This window comes from Triturus cristatus, chromosome 12 (genome assembly GCF_964204655.1).
Source record: "Triturus cristatus chromosome 12, aTriCri1.1, whole genome shotgun sequence".
In the NCBI taxonomy this organism is placed as follows: Eukaryota; Metazoa; Chordata; class Amphibia; order Caudata; family Salamandridae; genus Triturus; species Triturus cristatus.
Window position 1 is genome coordinate 179,160,709 of NC_140595.1, and position 16,383 is coordinate 179,177,091.

General features: G+C 51.4%; 1 protein-coding gene across 10 annotated transcripts in view; it reads right to left on the reverse strand.

The window, feature by feature from the left end:
* Nucleotides 1-16,383, reverse strand: part of CNOT1 (CCR4-NOT transcription complex subunit 1) — a 1,579,387-nt gene that overhangs the window by 364,098 nt on the left and 1,198,906 nt on the right. The window lies entirely within an intron of this gene.

A 16,383-nucleotide genomic window follows, 5' to 3' on the forward strand; every position in this document is an offset into this window, starting at 1 on the left:
ATCCAGTCTGCGTCCTTCCCTATCCGGTGGTGTAGTGACCGGTGCTGCCGGATTCTTAGACTTTTGTTGGGCTGCCTGAGATATAACAGAGTCTGGACGCGGTTGACCAGTGAGACAAGAGGGACTGTCGGCTGGAGCACGGTATTTTTTGTCAATCCGTGGAAGCACCGCTGGTACTGATGCCGGGTTTTTCATGATTTTAACCCCTTCTTTCCAAATATAGTCAATGATAGGGATAGCTCTCGTAACCTTCCTTGACTCCTCCTTAAAATCATGCAGAAAACAGTCAGACTGCTCAATGGTAACCGGCAAGTTGAACCTGGTCGCAGCTCGCTGCATAAGGTTATGGAACCCCCCTATATCTTCTGGAGGCGAATCAGATGGTAGAGGGGTAGGTGGCGAAGGCATAGGGATTATATATGAATCCCAAGGGTCTGCTGGGTCTGGCAACTCGCCCTCTTCGTATTCCTCCTCCGAGGTTGTATCCTGATGCGGGTCCTGTGGAGGATCAGGCAGTTGAGGCATTGGGGCTGGAACCTCAGGCAGAGGCAATGGGTCCGGCTGCGGCGCAGTCTGTGGAACCTGTGGAACATTTGGCTGCGGTGGAAAACGCTGCTTATAATCTGCAAGCATGGCCTGTAGGTCTTGTATCAACGTAGGGGGCAGATGTGACATCTCATTCCTACGAGTTTGTGTGTAGCAGGGTCTATGGTGCGGAACGATTATGTCTTCCTGATAGTAATGCCCTTGATAATCCTCATCCTCATCGTCCTCCTGACATTTAATGTGCAGTTCCGAAGGGTGGCGAGCAACCCCAAAGGGCCCTTCGTCCTCGTCATCCACATAATCATCATCTTCAACATAAGTTTCCAGGAGATGCGAGGGAGTAAGCGGTGAAATGTCCTGCCTTTGAAAAGACTTTAGTTGAAAAGTCCTGGTGGAAACTGGAGTAGAAATCATCGTCGACTAGGTCGTCGTCGACGGGGCTGTGGTAGACGGGATCGTCGACGGGATCGTCGACGGTATCGTCGACGGTATCGTAGATGGTGCGCTCGTCGTCGACTGGCTCGTCGTCGACGGGCTTGACGTCGATGGTATCTTCGTCGACGAGCCCTTCGTCGACGGGCTCGACGTCGACGGGGTCTTCGTCGATGGAATCTTCGTCGACGAGCTCTTCGTCGACGGGCTCGACGTCAACGAGCTCTTCGTCGACGGGATCTTCGTCGACGATGGAATCTTCGTCGACGAGCTCTTCGTCGACGAGCTCGACGTCGACAGGCTTTTTAATGGCGGAATCGTCGACGGCGGTACTGCTGACTTCGTCGACGAGGACTTCGTCGACGACCCCTCGACGGTGGGCTTCTTTGAGAGGATAGTAACCTTCGTAGACATAATAGGTGAGGTAAGCGCAGTCGTCGTGAATGTTTGCGTCAATGAAGAAGCAGACGAGGTGACAGAAACTGAAGATTGAGAGTAAGCCAAAGATTTTGAAAGGCTTTTACTCACAGTTTGCTTGACTGTAGATTCCTGAGGAGAGTGCGCATCAGAAGTAGAATGATGCGATTTCTGACGCTTCTTCCCATCGCTGGAAGAGCTGTCCTGCGATCTAGCTCTCTTGCTAGAAGTAGAGGCTTTGTCATCCTCCTCAGCCGAAGAGGATTTAAGCCACAAAAGCACTCTCGCCTCCCTATCCCTGAGAGTTTTTGTAGGGAAGGTGCGGCAAATCTTGCAATCTTTTGCCTCATGTTTAGGGTAGAGGCAGTAGATGCAGTCTACATGTTGATCATCAACATGGACTCTCTTCTTGGTGCAGGTCCTGCAGGACTTAAATAAAGCCTTCTTGTCTGACATGCTGAAGCAAGTTGAAAGAAAACTGAGAGGCACTAAGGGAAACTCCCTTCCACACGACGTGCGGTGAAAATCTGAGGAGAACTGGCTCTGCTGAGAGGGTTCTAGAAGGGTGCTGGTGTCTGATTGGTTGTTACCAAATTCTTGGTTCTTTTTGCATAATGAGGTAGATAGGCTGCTAAGGTACAGGCTTTGGGCCTTTTCTTTGGGCCTACTACTGCTACTAGCATTTTGGCACTACTTTTTTATTTACCGGGGACTCCCGCCTCGGCGACGGGGAATGATTCAGGCATGTGAATCTATGAAAGATACCCCAATACTGGATAACAATATATCTGTAAGATTAGTTAATAGATTCCTTACCTGTAGAATTACCCCCAGGCGTCAGACTGGATCCGGAGAATATTTTCGTACCCCTGCGCGTCGAAAGCTGGCGTCGGTCCACTCCTCGTTCGTCGTCACTGGGATGATGTCGCAGTAACTACTTAGACGCCACCCTCGCGCGCTGAGGTCAGTTCTTTTACACGACATTCCACACCAGAGGCGCAGAGTCATGCAAGACACTGACCACAGGTGCACAAAACTAGGGCCCTAAAATGATTCCCTGACCCTAAAAGTCAGTTTGCAGAACAGGGAGAATGGGTGGGGTGGTAAGCAATCTATAACTAATCTATGTCTCTTACAGATGTATCGTTACCAAAAGTAACTTCTTCATCTGAAAGAGAAAATTAGTTATAGGTTTCTTACCTGTAGAATAGATGCCCCCAGCAATACTAACAGGTGGGTCTCCGAACCAAGTTCTCTGCGGACTTGGCTGTCCAGGCAGTAGTGTTTTGTGAAAGTGTGCAGAGATGCCCACGTAGCTGCCTGACCAATCTCATTGAGGGGGACTCCCCGTCCAAAAGCAGTGGCAGCAGCCGTCGCCCGGGTGAAATGGAAAGGAAGAAGAGGGGGAAAGAAGGTGGGCAAAGTGATGGTTTGACCAATGGTGAAAGAAGTATCCACTTTGGAAAGAAAAGAGGATCGAGTTCGAAGGACAACCTTGTCCAGACGAACCGCCAGAAAAAAAAGGCTTTGAAGAAAGAGCTTGGAGCTCAGTCACCCTGCGCGCAGAGGTGATGGCAACCAGAAAGGCAGTCTTTAAAGTGAGAAGTCTGAGAGGACAGTAATGTAGCAGCTCAAAGGGAGCGCACATAAGAAAAATAAGAACCAAGTTCATGTCAAACTGAGGCATTACTAAGGGAGCAGGAGGGAAAAGAGGAGTAATGCCCTTAAGAAAGTGATTTACAACAGGGGACTTGAAGTATGAGTTACTTCCCTTCGGTAACAATGTATCTGGTAGAGACCATTCTAGACGCATATTCCTTAATGTAGAATTATCCCCAGGCGTGAGACTGGATCCGGAAACTCTAGCCACAGCATCCCTGTGCGCTGGGGCGACATCACGCAACTTCGCCCAGGCGTCGTCCACGTACGTGACGTCAGTGAGGTCACACAAGACCAGCCCCGACGTGCCTACGTCAGTTTTCTTCTGAGAACTTTTCCGCACCACAACGCGGAAACACCAGATAAACTGTGGGAGCATGGGAACAGTGTGCGAAGAGCAGAAAAGTTGGAAAGAAACGGTGACTAACAACACTACCAGGGTAGTGCCAACACTGCAGACCCCAAGGGCAGAGAAAGAAGAAGAACAAGCAGAAACCTGAGCAGCCACCCTGCCCACACAGACAACCTCCTAGCACTGTGCGCCGAAGGGAAGAATAGGCCTAAGTCATGCACATGGAGAAAGCCCACCCCCCTCATCCTGAGCAAGGAAGGGGACCAATCCCAAGACGGATAGGAACAACAACCACCAAGCCACCCTCAACCTAGAGGGCAACCACCCACAAGGACAAGGGCAAGACATGGCCAGAGGACCCTCAAACCAGAGGACAGCAATGGAAGGGAGGGAGGAGAAGGATAGAAGCAAACCCTCCCCCCTCCCCAACCCCCACCCCCACCTGGAGTAGCCAAAGCAGCAGGGTACCAGCGCACTGAAACCCCATCCTCCAAAGAATCAAGGGAGGAAGGAACCGCCCCCAGACGGAGCCAGCTGTCAAGAGCAAGGAAGGCACTCACATGAGACACAGCCCCCACCGGGAGGCGAGTACCAAAGACCAACACAAGTGTCCTCGCAGAATAGGGGAGGAAGGGCAGGCCGTGAAGGAATCTGCGGCTAGAATTGTCTCTACCAGATACATCGTTACCGAAGGTAAGTAACTCGTACATCTGATAGAGACTACTAGCTGCAGATTCCTTCACGTAGAATAGATACCCTAGCAATACCCCCTTGGAAGGAGAGTCTGCGAAAGGGCCCCACAGGGGACCAGATCTGTGGACTAGGTAGAACCTCGCCCCTGCCAGGCCAAGTGAACCCCACAAGCAGAACCCCACCGACCCCAAGCTGACGTAGGAGGGAAAGAAGGCTGAAGAGGCTCGTACACCCACAGCAGAGGAACCAAGGGCAAGGGCCGAGAGGCCGAAGCACCGCACTCCCCTCAAGGCAGCACAGCTTCCGTCGAATGCCAAGACAGGAAGAAGCCTAGAGAGCCCAAGGAAACTAGGGGGAAGAAGGTGAGCCCACTCAAGATGGAGAGCAGCCTGTCAGCCAGAACAATACTGGCAGTCAAGGCCAGAAGCAAGAAGAACAGCTCGAGGTCCCAGGAAGACCAAGTAGGCAACACCTAGTAAGGGACATCCCAGACCGCAGAACGGAAGCAGGGAGGAAAGGAGAGGCCTGGACCACCACCACGAGTTGCCGCGCACACGACATCAGGGAGCAAAGCAACCAACGGAACAACAAGGAGAACAGGTACCCGAAGGTGACCAGAACCCTCCAGCAGAGCATAAGCCATATGACAGCTACCATAGCCCCACATAGGGCACGTGAAGTCCCAATATAGGGGAACCCTCTTTGGAAGACGTTTTGCAGCAGAGGAAGAAACAAAAGAACCATGGGGAAAAAAAAAAAAAAACCATCCCCGCAACAGGCTTGACAGCAGCCCAAGCAAACCAGAAGGCCCAATCTCAGGGCCAAGTCTGCGCAACAACTCCTGCAGAACTCACACACAACAGCAGCAACAAGGGGCCGTCCAGCAGCCAACAATACCAAAGTCCCAAGAAAGGACGTGATCAGCCAGAAAAACACACTCCACAACCATAACCGGCAGCCTAAGAAGACCTAAAGGCAACCCTAACTCAGAAGTCACTGAGGAGGAGGACGGAGCCCTGCCAAGAGCCTCTGGATGGCGGAGTCGGCCGGGGCATGACACAACAGACTGCCATCAAATGGGAGATCAATGAGTCTCTCCCGAATATTTTCGGGGAAGACGCCGTCCCTAAGCCAAGCATGGCGGCGGAGAGCGGCTGAGGAAGCCATGGCCTGGCCCAGCGCCTCAGACGTCTAGAGCGGAGCGGAGAATAAACGCCGCCAGCTCCCGGCCATCCAACGCATGGTGCCGCAAATCCACCTGAGCAGACTCATGGGACGCTGCAGACCCCAGAGACTCAGACTCTCACAAACAAGAGGAGGCCCTAGCCAGCACACACAAGTTTTAAGGGCCCGCAGGGCTGCGCTGGTCGAGGCGAAAACGTTGCGTCCAATTGTTCAGCCAGCAGGCCTCCCTGGACGGCGGAGCAAACAGGGGCGGTAGGGAGGGAAAAGCAGTCCGCAGAAGGAGACTGGTGGCTGAGGGGTGAACGGACAGGCACGCCAGGTCACGCGGCGTCAGAAGGTGCTGATGCAGAAGATGCAGAGACACAAGGTCCCCGGAGGCAGGATGCCTCCAAGCCCCTGTCAAGGCAGAAAGGAGCGAACCTTCAAAGGGAAGCAAGATTTCCCTCCCACCAGAGCCCTGGTGAAGGACCTCCAACAGATGGTCCGCCGAAAAGTGAGTCACCGGGTCGCCCATGAGTAGGATGCCCACAGCCGTGGACACCGCATGAGTGAAGGCCGCACCCGCATCCATAAGGCCCCGCCGTGGAGAAAGCAATTCCTCTGTGGGAGACTGCTGCAAACTAAGGCGGCCGTCCCCGAGGCCAAGCGGAGCGGGCAAGGGACAGACCTGGAAGTCAGGAGGTGCCGAAGAATGAGGGACCTGTCGCTCCTACGACGGACACCCCTGCCGCAGAAAGGGCGGAGAGCCACCCTTCGACCAGTCTCCGGGAAGGACGACACCAAAATGCAGCCTGCCTCCAGAGAAGGAGTGTCCGAAGACAAATCCATGGTACGACCCCTCTTCGGAGCCATGGAGTCCGCCGCATGAGGCAGGACACCAGCACCATCCGGCGTCGACAGGCAAGGGACCCCAAGTCACCTCGCACCGGAGAAGAGCTGGAGCCGCACTGACCCCGGGGCAGCACAGGCCAGACCCCCGCTGAGGCAACCACCTGCGTGGGGGAACGGGATGGGCCCGGGGAGGGGTCCGAAGTCCTCTGCCGGACGCGGCCCAGAAGGAGCCAAAGGTCGCCCGGCAACCCCTTTGGCGGTGCCAGGGACGATACAACCTCCGACTCGCCCTCCAACGAGGCAGCTGCCTGTGAGGAGGTACGAGAGGGGCCCAGAGAAGGACGAGGGGTCTGCCCTCGACCCAGAGCAGGATGAGGAGGGGCCACTGACCCCCTGTGGCTCCGCACGGTCCAGCTGCTGTCTGCGCCGTAGCGGCGTCACCTCGACCTTAGACAGGACCACCCTGCCAAGGGACCGAGGGGGGCTCGGGGATGCGATCCGAGCCCCGGCGACCTCCCGCGACACCACATGGACCCCCGCGGGGGTTCGCGGCGAGGCAGAGATGCCATGGACTGAAGGAGGTGCCCCAGAGGAGCCGCACCCCAACAGCACCGCAACCTCCAAGCCTGGATCCGACCCAGTCTGCGCCGGAGCCACCGGCGGCGCCACAGAGGGCCCTGCGCGAGGCGAGGGATCCGCCGACGCCCAGGAGGGGAAGGAGGAGGAGACGCCAGTGAGGCCTGCAAAGCAGCCGCGTAAGTCTCCATCTGGACTCTCGATGCCCCAACACCGGGAAACGGTGGATAGGACGATACGCGGGGCTGCATCACCCGCGGAGAGTCCAGGCCCCGGTAGGCCGAGAACCAGCCCCCGGGAACGAACTGCGACACTTACCCACCGGGGAGCGACTCTCACGTGACATCGGAGAAAGGCGAGGACGACGACCACAGCCGGACCTGAAGCCGTCCGCCGAAGCAGACAGAGGGGAGGACGTCGACCTGGAGATGCACTGAGAGAAGTTTCATGCGGGGCTCCCGCCTCGACTTCGGCTTCAAATTTTGGCACGCCGCACAATCCGAGGTGCCATGATCCTCCCCCAAACACCACATGCAAATGAGGGGAGGGTCTGTCGCCGACATAAGATGCCCACAAAACGTGCAAGTTTTAAATCCCGAAGGCATTCGCACACTGCTCCCACCAAAAAAGAATGGAAGAAAGGGGGGCCTGAAACAGGCCCGCAGCAAGGAACAGATCCGCGCTGCATGCGGAAAAGGAAAAAACAGACGTAGGCGTGCCGGGGCGGGTCTTATGTGACCTCGCTGACGTCACGTACGCGGACGCCTGGGCGGAGTCGCGCGATGTCACCCGACGCGCAGGGATGCTGTGGCAAGTTTCAGGATCCAGTCTCACGCCTGGGGATAATTCTACGTGAAGGAATCTGCGGCTAGTAGTCTCTATCAGATGGTAGAGAATACCTTACTATCTATTTGTGGTAGAGTGGGCGAGCAGTAAGGCTTTATCAGAGGGTAGTGTTTAGCATTTATCGTACACTCAGGCAAGAAATTAAGTCACACACTCAAAGACCAATTGTTTGTATCAAAAATATTTGTTGTATTTTATTTATAGAACCAACCAGTACATGGTACAGGTAAAAATGATAGTACTTTTCAAAATCAGATTGTTAAAAAGCTAGCTGGATGAAACATAACTTTTCTTACAGGTTTGTACAAATACAGTTGTAATTACTTTTGGATTGCATGTCAGGATATTTTTTTTCTACTCAGTGTGATATGCCTAGATCTCACACAGACATTTCCAAGATAAAAGCTAAGAAAATCAGTTCTTAGGATACAGTTTTAGATTCTCATACAAACTTCAACTCCAAAAACGGAACTCTTTTCACAGAAAAGCAGTCAATGTAGTCCTAAGGGAGAAAATCAGGTTATCTGTTTTAAGGCGAGTAATGGTTCTTGGGAGTTTAATTTCTGGGATTAGAACCAGGGTTCCCCCAGGGTCAAGGATGCACTCAGAGCATCCGCAGCGACACTAGGGTGGCAGGGTGCAGAGTGCGGAGGCCCAATGTTATCCAATGGGGGCCTCCGGTTGGTGGCTGCTCATGGGCACACCACACCAGGAGCTTTGCTCCCACAACCTTGTGGCCTGCTCGTGAGCAGCCACCAACCGGAGGCCCCCCTTTCCCCCCATTGGATAACATTGGACCTCAGCACTCTGCACCTGGCCGCCCTTGTACTGCTGAGGGTTATTTGAGTGTGTATCCTTGACCCTGAGGGAACCGTGGTTCCAACCCCAGAATACCAACTCCCACAACCAAGTACTTACCTGTTAACCAAACACCACATTTTCCTCCATAGGAATACATAGACGTTTTTTCCTAGAAAATTGTGTGTAGTTGATTTTGTATGAGAACTTGAAAAAACTGCAAATAACTAAAAACTTCTTTACGCTAGGAAATGCCCCAGTGTGATATCTAGGTATATCACACTGAGTACAAAAAGTAATCCATAAAGTAATCTGATAAGTAATCCAACAGTACTTTCCACTGTATTGAAAAATATTTACAAACCTGTAACAAAGACATTTTCATTCAGCTTGCTTGTATTGTTCAACCTGCCTTGAGCAGGATTAGTTACTTACCTGTAATCCTAGTGCTCATCCAGGGGTATACTCATCAAAGTCAATCTATGAATAATCCCCGCCCATGTGCGGGATCCTGGAGCATATAGAAAATACATATATATACTTATATATATGCATATGTGAAAACATACATGCAGCCTAAAATGTTTCAAGCATGGCAAAAATGCTGAAATAACATAGGTTTGCATTGTTGTACCCCTAACCCATAAGGAAAAAAGGAAGCACTTAACAATTGTCATACAATAATGCTCTATTGCCATAAAGCAAACAATTGCAGGCATTTGCCTGTAGGCTGCAGCAGAGTACTAAGAAACTTGACACCTTGCCTTTAAGGCATTAGAGTAGGGGTACCGTGCCTTTAAGACCTGCAGGAGACCCCTTGCTCCCATGATGCACCACAGGTGGCAGTTAGGTCAGTTCTTTTTGACAGTGCAAGTGGAAGGGTTTTATTTAGGTAAAACTTCAATACCCTGAGGAGGTCTAGAGAATGTAAAGTTCTCTTCGGGGGAGTGGTTGGCTGAGGAAAGCAAGTGGGCAACGTGATTATCTGATTGATGTGAAAATCCGAGACCACCTTGAGCAGGAAACTCGGATGAGTCCGCAGCACCACTCTATTGGCGTGGAAAACAGTGTAAGGCTCCTTGCAGCACAGGGCCTGAATCTCACTTACCCTGCAGGCTGAAGTTATGGATACTAAGAAAGCAGCCTTCCAGGTCAAATGCTGCAAAGATGCCTTATGAATAGGCTCGAAAGGAGCACCCATCAATTTGGTGAGGACAATGTTAAGCTCCCAGGGAGGCGAAGGGGACCTCACTGGTGGAAACACTTTCTTAAGCCCCTCTAGGAAAGCTTTAACCACAGGCAGTTGAAAGAATGATGTCTGGGTAGGAGACTTTCTATAAGCTGTGATAGAAGCTAAGTGGACCCTGATGGAGGGGTACTTCAGGCCTGACCTTGCCAAGTGCAGTAAGTAGGGAAGAATCCCTTGCTCTTGACCTTGAGTCGGATCAAGAGCGTTATCCCTACACCAAAGGTAAAATCTCTTCCACTTTTAAGCATAAGACTTTCTGGTGGAGGACCTCTTTGCTTCTCTAAGAATGTCCATACAGTCAGCCGAAAGGTCTAGATGTCCGTAGTGGATGACATCAGGAGCCATGCAGTCAACCGAAGGGAGGGGAGGTTGGGATGAAACACTCTTCTCCCCCGTTCTTGGTCAGTAAGTCCGGGCAGCAGGGCAGCCTCTGGTGTGGAACCTCTGACAGTTGGAGGAGATCCGGGTACCACCACTGGCGTGGCCACTCCGGCGCTATCAGGATCATTCTGGTGTTGGTCCTGTAGAACTTCTGTATGACCACCGGGATTAGAGGGAGCGGAGGAAAAGCATACAGCAATGTCTGCGACCAGCTGATCAAAAGTGCATTCCCTGGTGATCCCTGCTGGGGGAATCTGGATGCGAAGACCGGGCATTCCGTGTTTGCCGCGTCTGCGAACAGATCGATGTCCGGCACTCCCCATTGCCAGAAGACCTCTTGAGCGAAGTCTTCGTTGAGCACCCAGTCGTGTGCTTCTACGAAGTCTCTGCTGAGGCGGTCTGCCTGCACGTTCTGGGTTCCTGGAAGGTGGATTGCGACGATTGAGAGACCTCTCGCCAGCAGCCACTGTCAAATGGATTGGGCTTCCAGAGACAGGACTCGTGACCTGGTGCCTCCTTGCTTGTTCAGATAGAACATAGTTGTTGTGTTGTCTGTCTGAATCTGAATGTGGCTGGATTGAAGAGACGGATACAGGGATTTGAGCGCCAGATGGACCGCCCGTAGATCCAAGAAGATGTGATAACTTCTTTCTGTCTCGGACCAGAGACCTTGTACCTGAAGCTGGCCCATATGAGCTCCCCAGCCTTGCATTGAGGCATCTGTGACCACTGTCTGTGTTGGAGGCGTCTGATGAAAAGGGACCCCTTGCAGCAGGTGAGAACGTTTCATCCACCATCTGATTGAGTCCCTGGCAGCTTGGTGGAGAGAGATACGATCTTCCCAGCGACCTGACCTCTGAGACCATTTATCTTCGAGTGCCTGTTGTAGAGGCCGCATGTCAAGGCGTGCATTGAGCACAATGTAGATGCACGAGGCCATCGATCCCAGTAGTGAAGACACTTGCCTGGCTGTGGGAAGTGCAGTGTCGAGAAGAGTTTGGCACTTGAGAAGCATTGATGACAACCTCTTCTCCGAAGGACACACGCTTGCCTCTGCGGAGTCCAGGGAGGCACCCAGATAGTGTATCCGTTGAGTGGGGTTGAGGACCGACTTCTTGTAGTTGACTTGCAACCCCAAGGAATGTAGCAGGTTGAGGCAGTATGAGAGATGGCTCTGGAGTAGCACAGGTGTGGAGCTTTTCAGGAGCCAGTCGTCTAGGTATGGATAGACTAAGGTCTTCCGCCTGCGGAGGAAGGCATACACCACCACCATGCACTTGGAGAATGTCCGTGGGGCGGATTTGAGGCCGAACGGAAGCACTTGATACTGGTAGTGGTGATGAGAGACCTGAAACCTGAGAAATTTGAGATGTTTCACTGAGACAGGAATGTGGAAGTAGGCGTCCTGCAGGTCGATGGCACACATCCAGTCTCCCTGGTGAAGGTGCGGAAAGATTTGGTGCAGGGCTAGAATTCGTAATTTTCCCTTTCTGATAAACCTGGAGTACATGTCAGGTTATTTTTTTTCTACTCAATGTGATATGCCTAGATCTCACAGACATTTCTTAGATAAAAGCTAAGAATAGGCGCAGGTCGAGGATCGGTCTGTACTCTTTGGCTACTCCTCGCTTTTGGACTAGGAAGTAGCGGGAGTATATCCCCTGGTTTCTTTGGAGAGGTGGGACCTCCTCTATGGCCCTCTTGGAGATGAGGATAGATACTTCGTCCTGTAAAAGCCAACTTGGAAGTTGAGGAAGGCGCTTCAATTGCGGGGGCACTTGGGGAGGGGGGAGACTTGAACCGTAGCAAGTAACCATGCTGGACAATATTCAGCACCCATTTGTCTCTTATGGTTTCCCACTCTTCCAGGTGAAAAACGAGAACGGGTGTGGAGGAAGCAATGCCTCACTGTTTGGGAGGCTGCTTAGTGGTGGACTGTTGCTGCTTGGTGTTCCCTCTTCCTCTGCCACAACCCCTCTGCTGGAATTGGGGCCTCTGCTGGTTCTGTGAGGACCATTGAGGGGTTTGAACCCTCTGCTGGAAGGAATGTTTGTCGCCCTGACGAAAGCGCTTCCGGTATTCTTTGCGATTCTCCAGACCTACAGCCTTGACAGTATCCATCTCTCTCTTAATTTTATTAATTTACTCATCGGCGTGAGCCCCGAACAAGGAGGAGCCGTTAAATGGAAGATTTAGAATCCTTTTCTGTGCATCAGGCCTCTGAGGCGCAGCCAAGCTGAGCGCCGTGAACAGACGCCATGGGAGTAACCATGAGCGGCGAGATCTGAAGCGTCCGCTGCTGCACTTATAACTTGATTGGCTACTAGCGTACCTTCTAGTAGAATTTCGCTGAAGTCCTGCTGGTCTGCTTATGGACCTTCTCTGGGGGGACAGAAGAGGACACAGACGCTGAGTGAGACCTCATGGCTGACGCCACAATGACGGAGTCCGCTGGTGGATCAGCTCTGAGAAATAAGGGATCCTCGGCTGGGGCCTTATACTTTTTGGCAATCCTGGATGGTACGGAGCCCACCGCAGCAGGGGTGAGGAATGTGGCCATAGCTGGTTCCAAGAGTCTTGGCACCAAAGGAAGCAGCAGTCTAGGAGGTGTGCGATGGTGTAAGGTGTCGAAGATGATCGATGTAGGAACTACAGGGGTATGCAAAGTGATGTTCAGTTTCTGCGCACCCCTACCCAGGACATCTGAGAAGGTCGCGATGTCATCGATGGGAGACACCCGTGATGGAGCAGTCGAGAAGGTAGGAGAATAGTCCCGGACCGAGGACCTCGTGGAGGAAGACCATGTGGGCGATCTTGTGCGTCTTCGCTTATGGGGACGGTCGTGATGAGAGCTGTGACGACCCCTGGACCTTGATCGGTGTGTAGAAGGAGGTGATCTTGATCTTCTTGGAAGGGGGGGGGGGGGGGGGGGGCTTCTGCAGTCACCTGTCCCAGCACCTTCCAGCCAGCGAGGCAACAGACCGTACTTCTCTCTAGCTTTAGGAGATTTCTCCGGAGAAATTTGAACAATATGCAGTCCTGGGGATGATGACTGGTCCCCAGATGACATTTCCTCTGTGGCCGCTACACTTTTGTTCCTAGACGTCGAGTGCCTCGACGTCGATGAAGTATGCGTCACCATCGGTATCGATCGAGGGGATCTGCTATGGGAACGCCGTCCTGCTCTCGACGGTGATCGCCTACAGCGATGTGGAGACGTCAACTTTCGCCGTCGGCGTGGTGATCTCAACGTCGATCTCCCATGGCACCGAATTGGTGATCTTCTTGACGTCGAGTGATGGGACTTCGATGAAGCTCTCGACGTCGACAAGCCCACTTGCGGCGAGATGTTCGCCGTCGTGACTCTCGACGCGACCCCCTCGAGGGTGGCGGAGAGTGTCTCAACGTCGACGGAAGCCTCGACGGAGACTTTTCAGGCCTGTCAGGACCCACAGCCTTCGAGCCCGAAGTGCTGTGCCTCAACGCCGACTTACTTACATGCGGCGGAGAATCTCGATGTCGAGATGGTGATTCGTACCTCAACGCTGAAGTGTCTGGGTCTCTTCGACGGCGAATCCACTGTTACCTTCTTCTTTCTGGACTCAGGAGAGGTGTTTTCGGTGTTTCCTTGAAGAAGGTGGTTTGAAGACTCCATGGTCACCTCCATGATGGCTTCTGTCCTTCTCCAGCTGGGCATGAAGGTTTATGCGCTCTCTGTCACGCAGAGTCCGCCTGGAAAATTTCTGGCAGTGGGGACACTGGTCAGGATTGTATGAGGATGGAAGACACACAATACCCACAGAGTGTGGATCTGCCAGTGCCATCTTATTGCCACAGGAAGGGCATTTCCTGAATAAGGCAGGCATTCTGACTGGAAAAAATTAGTGGCAAGACCAAAAAACCAATAGAATAAGCCTTAAGGAGTCAGAAAATGTCGACTTTTCTGAGAAAATATCAAATAAATCACTTTCAGTCAAAAAACTGAAGAGCTCAAGCTCCAGGATCCTCATAGGAGCCGGAAAAAAGAACTGACCTAACTGTCACCTGTGGTGCATCATGGGAGCAAGGGGTCTCCTGCAGGTCTTAAAGGCACGGTATACCCTACTCTAATGCCTTAAACGCAAGGTGTCCGCTTTCTTTGTTTCTTAGTACTCTGTTGCAGCCTACAGGTAAATGCCTGCAATTACAAGTTTGCTTTATGGCAATAAACCATTATTGTATGACAATTGTTTAGTGCTTCCTTTTTTAGGTCTCGCCTGACCCAGCGCATGCGCTGGTCTGGCGAGACTTTGAGAGGGCTCCAAAAAGTGCTACCAGACCAGCCTAGAGCTACAGTGCAAGTGTGCGGGCGCGCGCTTGACCGCGATTACTTTCACTTTCGCGGCCGCACGGCTGCTTGGCATAGCCAATAGGTTTAGCTTTTGGAACCTTATAAGTATTTAGTTATGCAACTGTTGCATTGCTAAACACTTATAAGGTCCCAAAGGCGAGACCTATTGGCTATGCCAATGCTTGTTCCTTATGGGTTAGGGGTACTACAATGTAAACCTATGTAATTTCAGCCTTTTATGCCATGTTTGAAACATTTTAAGCTGCATGTATATGAGAGAAATATATATACACATATATATATATATATATATATATATATATATATACACACACACACACAAACACATATATACACATACATATACACATACATATATGTATTTCCTATATGCGCCGGGATCCCGCACATGGGCGGGGATTATTCATAGATTATGACTATTGATGAGTATCCCCTGGATGAGAAGTCCCATTTACACTTACCTGTACCAGGCTTGCTTGGTTAAAGAAAATAAATATAACAATGTTTTTTATACAAATAAATTGGTCTGACTTCAGTCTTTGACTGACATTTACTGCCTGAGTGTGTACAACAAATGCTTAACACTACCCTCAGATAAAGCCTTACTGCTCGCGCACACTACCACAAATAGAGAGTAAGGTGATAACTACTTTTAAATCTGCCTGCCTAAGTTTGGAGGTCCACCTTTATCTGTGGACAATATATATCTCATTTTGGTATAGAATATACAGAGTCAGCGTCCTACAGTGACTACAATAAATGCTTAACACTACCCTCCGATAAAGCCTTACTGCTCACCCACACTATCACAAAGAGAGAGTAAGGCATTATCAACGTATCCCTCTGCCTACCTTTGGGGATCCACTGGAGTCTGTGCACACTATACCTTACTTTGGTGTAGTATATACAGAGCCAGCTTCCTACAAGGGACGATTTCGTTATTGTTCTACACAACAGTATTTTTAGATATTTAGGATTCACTTGTTGCAGGGAATTGTCTTACCCTCCTGGAGGAAGCCTCAAATCTTGCCTTCTACTAGCGTGTGTATGGGGTGAGGCTCCACTCAAGCCGCTTGCTGGGCCTGACTGACGCAGCTCTACATCCTTGGACCTTCCTTTGAGAGCATTCGCACCGGGCGGGTACTGCCATAGTCACGTAGCACTCTGTGCCAATCAGTGTTGTGTTGGTGGCATGAGAGGTGGTGGGCTGTGACACCCCGTGTTGTAGACTGCAGTTTCCTTTGCAAAGGAGGTGGAAGAGGAGTAGCAACTACCTCTTCCTTGGGGGAATCAGTCTCCATACCTTCTCACCCGTGTCAGTTGCTTTCACTTCATGGAGTGGCGCCTGTGCTAACTGGCACTCTTCTGTTTTCCCGTTCTATTCAAAGATTTCCTCCTCCTCTTGCTCTGTTGTAGTTGGAATTCTCCTATCTGGCCTTTTCCCTTTACGGCTTCACATTCATAATGATTAAATAGTCAAACTTACCCTTCCTCTTCATGACTGCCTCAATTTCGGCCTATGGTCGTCATTTATTTTGACGCCGAGGGCATTTTGATCAGCATCAAAAGCCCTCTTTTCAATGTTGAATCCTTCCCATGAGAGTACCTGCCCCAACCACACTGTCAATAGCCTTTCAGAGTGAAGGCCAGTTCCGTCTCTTTTGACCTTGACCAGCGTAGTTCTCAGTTTGTCCTTCTCCTCGATAGCGCGTGTTTTCAGCATCAGAGTAGCCTTCGAGGCCTATAGTCCAAGGACTTCAGGTTGGACCCACTATGGATATGCAGCTTTACCTGGTGCTTTCTTGTGCCGCTGTCCTTCAACGAACTCTCCAGCGTGTTCTAATTTTTTGTTTTTAGATGAGCTGGCATCAGAGTCTTCACTTGCACTAGCTCCTTTACTTCATTTTTCCTCGTCACAACAGTCCCAGTTCTTTGAACAAAACGTGCTTGTTCAGACTTGTGCCATGGCATAGGGTACCCATCTATACTTTTACCTTGTAATCAGAGTATTGGGGACCATTCCAACCCAGGATTCCCACCACTGTGAACCTTTGGCAGACAAAGACA